General features: G+C 44.1%; 1 long non-coding RNA gene across 4 annotated transcripts; it reads right to left on the reverse strand.

Moving 5' to 3' along the window:
* Nucleotides 1–2,261: 2,261 nt before the first annotated feature.
* LOC112271446 lies at nucleotides 2,262–7,000 on the reverse strand. 4 transcript variants are annotated; one of them, XR_002964412.1, is made up of 9 exons: nucleotides 6,496–7,000; nucleotides 6,348–6,421; nucleotides 5,888–5,972; nucleotides 5,047–5,144; nucleotides 4,756–4,848; nucleotides 4,352–4,517; nucleotides 3,717–3,843; nucleotides 2,411–3,077; nucleotides 2,262–2,321 (listed from the first exon to the last, which is right to left on the reverse strand). It is a non-coding gene; the product is annotated as an uncharacterized LOC112271446 (long non-coding RNA). The 4 variants fall into 4 exon arrangements; XR_002964411.1 differs by having other exon boundaries at nucleotides 2,411–3,038; nucleotides 6,496–6,999; XR_002964410.1 differs by having other exon boundaries at nucleotides 2,411–3,032; nucleotides 6,496–6,998.
* Between the last annotated feature and the right edge of the window lie 1,013 nt (nucleotides 7,001–8,013).

The following is an 8,013-nucleotide window of genomic DNA, read 5'->3' on the forward strand; positions in this document are numbered from 1 at the left end:
GGTAAAATACCCGCCACCGAAGACACACAAACCGCCACTATAAATCCCTCCGGCACCAACCGAAAAGTGCGTGGAGTACATCAGTGGTGGGCGAAGAACCCGCCACTGGACATTTTCAAGTGGCGGTCTATGGCCACCATCACCAGAACCTTTTCCGGTGGCGGTGGTGTCTAACCGCCACTGCTATGTGTTCAGTGGCGGTAGCTTTTAACCACCACTGGTACTATTTTTTTCTGAAAAAAATAAATGAATTATATTTATAAAAGTAAATATTCTTGTAGCAGAGAAATAGCAGAAATACAGCACAACACAGATAATACCAGGAATACAACAGCACAATATACAACACCAAAGAAACAGAAATAGCAGCAAATATATTACAAAGTTCCACACGAGTTAAACATTCAAGTCACATGCATATGTATACAAAGTGTTTGAAAGAATGAGCCACAAATAAAAGTATTCCACACAATTTAGCCACTTTTGGTGACAATCCCGCCGCCGTAGTAATCCCTGCTCGATTTGAGGACCTCCTTGTTGAGGATTTCGCCGATGTCCTTCTGGATCTCGTACACGAGAATTTTAGAGTTGTGCCCTAACTCGGCGTTGGCCAGAAACCAATTCCTCACTTCTTTGAAGGTCTTCTTCCCCTTCGGTTTGAAGTCATTGATCATCTGCTGAATAGTGTGCGCGCAGTAGTAACCGCAGGAGACGGATCCTTCAGGCTGTTGCTCGCAGGGGAAGTTGAAATTGTGCCTGAGGGGAGCGTCAGGATTGCGGCTGAAGCCAGTCATCTCGTACCATTTCACCGCGTCGCGATAGGCTGAGTCGATGACATATTTGATCGGCCCAAAGTCGCGTTGTGGTTCGTTCCCCTTGCGTCTTAGTGTATCAAAATATGTGACCCCTCCCATATCGAGGCAGATGGCGATTGTCACCCAATGGCCGCTGTTTCACAAAAAGACGCACATTGTATTAGCCAAATAATATAACAAGCAAGTCTTCCGACGGAAAAAGATTTATGTATTCACGCGAATTGAAAACAACTTACTGTAGATGGTACAATATCATTATGAAATGGTGGTCTCTGTGCTTCAAGATGAATTGAGTGAGGTATTCAATCGCCAACCTTCTACTTTCGGCCAACAATGGGTCTGGACCAAGCAAAGTGGCGTTGAAGAGTAGGGGGTCGGCGATGGCCATCCCATATTGCTTCACCCTATAGGCCTCCCTCGTGTAGTGTACACACCACAATCTTAATATGGCGTTGTTGAGGCACTTGCGGTTGAAGAGATGAAACAAGTCGAGGAAGTCAATGCCGAAGGTAACGTCGTTTTCCTTCTCGATTTCCCCCATATTGGAGTCGAAGAAGCCATAATGCTTTGGCACTCGAACCCTGATTTCCAGATTCTGGAGGTCTGCGCCTGATGATGCCACATTCATGTATTTATCATGAAGCTCTTGCATCTCCCGTGGCAGGCGATACATGTCATCCTGGGTCACCATCGGTTCTCCGGGGTGGAACAACAAAAATTGGGAGAATCGCATGTCCACGAAATAAGACCCATCAGGCAATCTATCTCCAACACGGGGGTGGGTGGGCATCTTCAGAATGTCTGCCACTCTTCCCAAATTCCTTCTATCTGCGGCGCGGTCTTTGGTTGTCTTCCCGTAGAAGACGACTGTTTCCCCTCCTTGGAGGAGCCCTTGCTTGCCTTGCCGCCTGTCCCCTTTTTGTTTTTCATGCGTCTCAGGAAATCGGAACTGTCCGGTTTCTGGGGGACCTGCATCCCAACAGGGCACTTGGACGGCTCTCCAACAGGGCTGATTGTGCTGCGGCTCTCCGAGGGACGGGTCTTGGTGCGGATGGATTCGGGGCTTCGGGTTTGGGCGGCGACGGAGGATTTTTGCCTGCATTGTCGTCGCCGCACTCCGCCGCAGGTGAGAAGTCTCGTTCCGTGGGCTCGTAGTCGAAAGGACCGGGTGAGGCGCCAAGCAGCGATGGAGACGTCACGAGCCGGGCGGGTGGAGACGGACAGAGGGGGGGACGGAGATGGAGATGGCTCCGTAGCGAGGACCACCAACCTCCTAGGCCAGGTGAGGTAGGAGTTGACGCAATCCCTTAGGGTCGTCGCCTCTTCGTGCGGAGGATAAGGGACCGGTTCGTCCTCGAAGCCCCTAAGCACGGGGTCCACCTGCACCCTGACCATGTCGTCTCGGAGGGTCACGTGGTGCACCACGGCCGTACGCGGCATCAGCAACCCGCGCGCGCCTAGAGGGTTCCCCACCGTCGGGATGTGTAGCCGGCATTTGACGCCCTTCTGCGCATGACAAACATGGCAACATCATTAATGGATTGGAGCATGATAGTGGTATTTCACAATTTTTCGTAGCGCGCGAAGACGCTTACCGTGAGGTTCTTGTCGGGTGCCCCAAGCAGGTCAAGCTGGCACTCGGTGCCGGAGCATGAGGTGCTCTTATTCTGCAGCGGGGATGGATCCGATGCGGGTGGGGTTGGTTGGATGGGCGCCTCCGGGAAAACACCGTGATCGATGAAGTTGTCGACGTCATGCTGGTCCCTTGCAAGCCGCATGAGCTTCCTAAGCTCCTCCCTCGCCAACACCCGGATCTTCTCATCTAGTTTCTCTGAGCTCTGTTTTTTGCTGGACGCCTTTCTGCGTTTGCAGAAACCTTCCTCTTTTGCCATCTGCCTGCGAAAGGGCCCGGAACCGACACCTCGCATATGGCCCCCGTGCTCATTTCGTTGCAGAGCGTAACTGATGGCATCATCCCACTGTTGGTTGATAGACGAGTGGACGGCCGAAGCACAAAGCTGAAGACAGAGCTCTGGAAAGAGAAGCTGAAGCACAAAGCATCTACGGGCTTTCCAAAATTTGCATTCGCCCACCGGCCGCCATCCATTTAGCTGTCTCGCACTAGGCCTCCTTCCTCAAGTATTGCTGAAGACATCACTTACTATTTGCTCAAACAATCTTACTACCCACTCAAAGAGTCAGGAAGAACGTTGTACCCTGCCACTTGAAAAATCAACATAATCAACTTATCCATAGAAGCACCTGCCAGTATCATAAATACTAGATCAACTAGCATTGCAACATCCGGCTAGATGTATAAGAAAAGTTGAAACTAGAGACCTCAGACTTTAACTTGAGCTTTGTCCCAAACTGAAGTTCATTATACAATAATAATCGAAACTTGTCCCGAATTGAATCCGAACCATTGTACGAAAATAACTAGACCTCCTTGTACAAAATAACCAGAGACATCAAACTTAATTTAATCAGTCAATAAATCTAATGTCCCAAATTTCAGAACCAAAACTCGTTGTTTCCCTCAATAAACCTCATTATAAAAACTAACTAGAGACCACAAACTTAACCAATTTATAAAATCCAAGGTCCCAAATTTTAGAATCAGAACCTGATGTTCCCCAAAATAGACAACAAGCAAGCCTCCGAAGGTCGGAGCCTTCCTATGTCATTGAGACCCTTTCTCACAGTTATAGACCATTGAGAATCATGGAAAATAAATTTGAAACACAGTAAGCATTGCATTCTTAATAATCTAAACTTGATCCAACATGATATTTCTCATGGCTGATACACTTAATCGCAAGACAAGTCAAAACACGAGCATACAGAAAACAAGGTCCATCGTCATCCAGCAAGCATTCAGGGGCAGCATGAACGACGTACCGGGTGGCGTCTGCGGCGGCAGGCGGCAAGTACAGGAGCAGCAAAATGAAATGTAGCTGAATCCTGGCTCCCTTGTATATTGATTTTTTTAACTTTATCGGGAGTTTTGCCTGTAACCTTCATTGCGCTGTAATTGAAAGAAGGCCGCGAATTAAAATCACATGAAGAATGATTATCACAACTACTCCATAAAATGAATCTGGATTTAACCAAAATATGGTAAACTTAAATCAAGTATGAACATCATCAACCGTCCTGTAAATCTACAGATCATCATGCAAGAAAATAAAACAAAATTAGATACAAGGAAGATCAAGGATAGTAAAAATGAAGAATCAGAAATAATGAGAGGAAAGATAAATCTTAACAATCTATGTAAACCACGGCCAGAATTTGGAACATAAGCATTCACCAAGTAGAAATAATCAAACTCCAAAGTGATAACATGCCCTCCTGATCATGTTCTGCTAAGCCAATTTTGTATTGTCCGTAGATTAGTCTTACCTATGCTATGAGGGCAATGGATATACAGCCTAAATCATGCCATTGTCTACTTTGCACTAATGCTGCATTGCACCGAACAAGTATGCAAGGGTGAAATCATCCAGAGTCAAACATGAGAGAATCATGCTTACCATGCAGTTTTACTGGCGGAGAGGCGGTGATGCAGGGGAAGAGCTCACTGGAGCAGGAGGTGGAGGAGATATCACCAGCAGCGAACCCATTGGAGCAAGAACTCACTGGAGGAAAAGGTTCACTTATTCCTCGAGCTCGCACGAAACACACTGATGGTCATGTGGTCTGCACTCATGACCAATGTAAATTCAATAATACACATAGTCAGGCAAGGGAAAAACTAATCATTGAATGCAAATATGATAATCTGAGTACAATATAAAATTCATAACCATCCTACTGTCAATGTTTCAGTACCACTGTGTGTATTGTTTTGAGCACAATGCCCAGATTTGATGAGGGTATTTATATATGACTAGCATAAACTCCAAAGGATGGCAGGTTGTTTAGCTAATTACTGTACCTGAGAGTCATTTGCTTCTGAACCGCTATTTGTGAAGAATACCTTTCCCATTTCCCTTGCAGTGAACATGTTCAGAATATCATTTGCAAGATCCTGAAAGAAACAGAGCGTTAATCATCAATTTCATTGAAGCAAATTTTCAATAAACAAAATTTTCCTTTCTAAGTGGTAGAATCATTTCAAACAGGATATCATCAACAAGAAAAATACATACTCTACAATTTAAATAACAAGGAAGTACTGATGAGGATACTGGAAGACCAAAGCTCACTGAAAGAATAAAGAATGTACCAGTGAGGGTTTGGTAGTACGATTCCAGAACGAATGGTAGAAGGATAATTTCTTTAATTGGTCTGTTGCAGCTTTCACAAGTCGAGGTTCGTTACCACCTGAACACAATGCAACCAGTAAGCTAGAAAAAATGTCTAAAACCATCTGTAAAATGTAGCACTGGGAAATTAACGGTGACCACAAGCTGTAATGGACAAATATATATATATTTTCCTCATACATGATGACTCCATGAAAATCTTTGCTAGATGCATGATACACATTAGATACTAGAAATAAACTACAACTTTGCTCTGTAGAAATCTAGAAAAACAAAATCCTTCCAGGAATGCAAAACAGGAAAATAGTGTAATGATAGCACCAGATTTCAAATTAATGCTAAAACTGAACAAGAAAGTAGTTTCAAATTTTTGCTCAAACTGAACAAGAAAGTAGTAATTCTCTTGTTCATTCTGGCACTATTGTGAACTATCGAAACTTAAAGTAGGAATAGCCTGTCCTTTAAAAAAAATGTGATTAGTCAATAAGGTAGCTCTTAATAGTTCCGATTTTAATTTCTGACAAAGTATTAAGTGATTCTTTCACACATCACTTTTTATACTTCTGCTAATCCAGAAGTGATCAGTGCGCAACACCTACATTACCTGGTAATTACTTAAATACCTGTCAAAGCTCGTTAGATTGCAACGACTTTTGAGTCTAAAATCTAAATTTGGCTACCTATCTACTGCACTAAGACAGTGAAGAAATAATAGGTGATACAACTCACATTATCTAAATAATGCAACAAATTTCAGGTATATCATAAAATATATCTCTATAGATTGCACATTGCACATACCTAGAGCTGCACACCACAGTCCCGCAAGAGCATCTATATACTTTTTCCCATTTATATCATAAGCATAAGCACCCTGTAATGTGTTCTGCATAATGTAAAGGTAAAACATACAATCATATCCTGACAAGCCAAACCGGCTCGCTGCGCATATGGGAGTATTTTTCTTTCATGTAAACATGTCCATGAGCAGCAGAAGAAACTCCCCAGATTTCAAGTGTTTTGTTGTTTCTACTTGTGAGACGACGATTAGATCATGGAAAAGCAATCTTCTCAGGGCGTCGTAGATCAAATGGTAAATCAGCAAATTTATACTAACAGTGAGTGCCATAGTCAGCAGAATAATAACTACACGAATCACGCAAATGAAGTTGGCTTTAGCAAAAAAAAGTAAGGAACGATGAACACATCTCTCATAGGCATTCTGCCGAACAGGTGACATACATGAACATGAGTTTCTCACCTTAACAGTAGATGAGTGCGGGCGGTCGTGCAGCTCGTCGAACAAGTCGGTGAAGGGAAGATGAGGACCTGCGGCTGTGCAAATCGTTGCAAAATTAGCTTGCAGTGCAGTAAAATTAATCTCAGAAAATTAATCATGGAGCTCTTACTCGGCGGCAGGGCAGCGGCTCAGGGGGTCGGAGGTCGTGCTGCAGGTGCAGGAGGGCCCCTCGACGGTCGAGCCGTGCGAAGCCGCTGCCGGCCGGAGTGAAGTGGAGGGAGAGTCGGCTTCGCCGGAGGAGATTTAACCACTGGGACGAGCTTCTTCACCGGAGGAGAGAGAATCACCTGTATGCTCTTGGCCTGAGGGAGGGAGAGAGAGAGAGACGGCTGCTGCCGCCGGTGGATATCAAGGGCTCGGGTCTGCTCCTCCGTGGACGGCCGCGCCGTCAAAATCAGAACTGAGCTCGCGGTAAGCTGCTTGTCGCCCCTTCCGTCGTCGATGAACGCCGAAGCACAGCTGCCGCCGACCACTCACCGCCGGAAATCCGACGGAAGCAGCTGCCGCCTACGCTCGTCCCGCTCGCCGCTCGCCAACGGGACCCCGAATCGACTGGAACCGCAATTATGAGTGGATAGGTGGGCACGCGAGAGTAGCTCGGGAGAAATTTATTTAAAAAATTACATCGCCTGGGGCGTCTGGCTCGGTGCCTCGGTCGAATGGCCAGGGTTGTCCGGTCGTCCGGCTGGTTAGACTGACCAGGGTGAAGAATAGTCTTGCCCAGGGTATCTAATAGAGTTTCTATTAGATATACGAGCACGAATTAAAACGGTCGTCTATTTGGAAGTCAAGTTATCTCACTCTCAACGACGGAATAAATGTTGAAATAATATTTGCACATGAGGATGTCACGTTATCCTCTTCTCGAATATTTGAAACTTCTTCTTGAAAACAAAATTAATATGTCAAAATAAAAATCGACAAAACGTAGGTGCATCATTAAATATGTTTCCAACCTTATAACTAGGAAAGTCATATTATTCCCTCTCTTTAACATTTAAGTAAACGTTGGAAATCATTTCTAATTGATTCAAATATTCCAACGATGCTCTCAAATGGTCATGGCATCCAAATTGCAAACTTAGTGTGCTAATAAATCCTTCAAAAAAAATAGGATTTATTAAGATGCGAATAATAGTCCAGATAGAAACATAATATAAAAATGGTTCCAAATAAAATACTTTGAACTTATATAAATCTCCCAACCATGTTATATAATTTGGATAGTCATATTAATCCACTCTTTTGTTGAATATTCAAACATGGTGTGGAAAAATTTAAATAGGTCCTAAAAATTTCAAATCCTTCAGAAATTCACAACCAAAATATTTTCAAAGCCAATTTTTTTATTTAAAATAATTATTTTGTTTAACATTCCAAAATGGGAAAATTCGGAGATGTTACAGCTGCTGCCTATGGAAATGATGGTCGTCACCCCCGTCGTGACAGAGATGATAGAGATAACACCGCAAGAATCAAGTTCCAAGTTCCCAAGTTTACCGGAAAGGAAGATGCAGATGCTTATTTTGATTGGGAAGAACAATGTGATCAGATTTTTCGCATCCACAATCTTCATGATCTAAAGAGGATGAACCTTGCTTGTGTTGAGTTCTCTGGTTATGCACTC

Source organism: Brachypodium distachyon, chromosome 3 (assembly GCF_000005505.3).
Source record: "Brachypodium distachyon strain Bd21 chromosome 3, Brachypodium_distachyon_v3.0, whole genome shotgun sequence".
Taxonomy (NCBI): Eukaryota; Viridiplantae; Streptophyta; class Magnoliopsida; order Poales; family Poaceae; genus Brachypodium; species Brachypodium distachyon.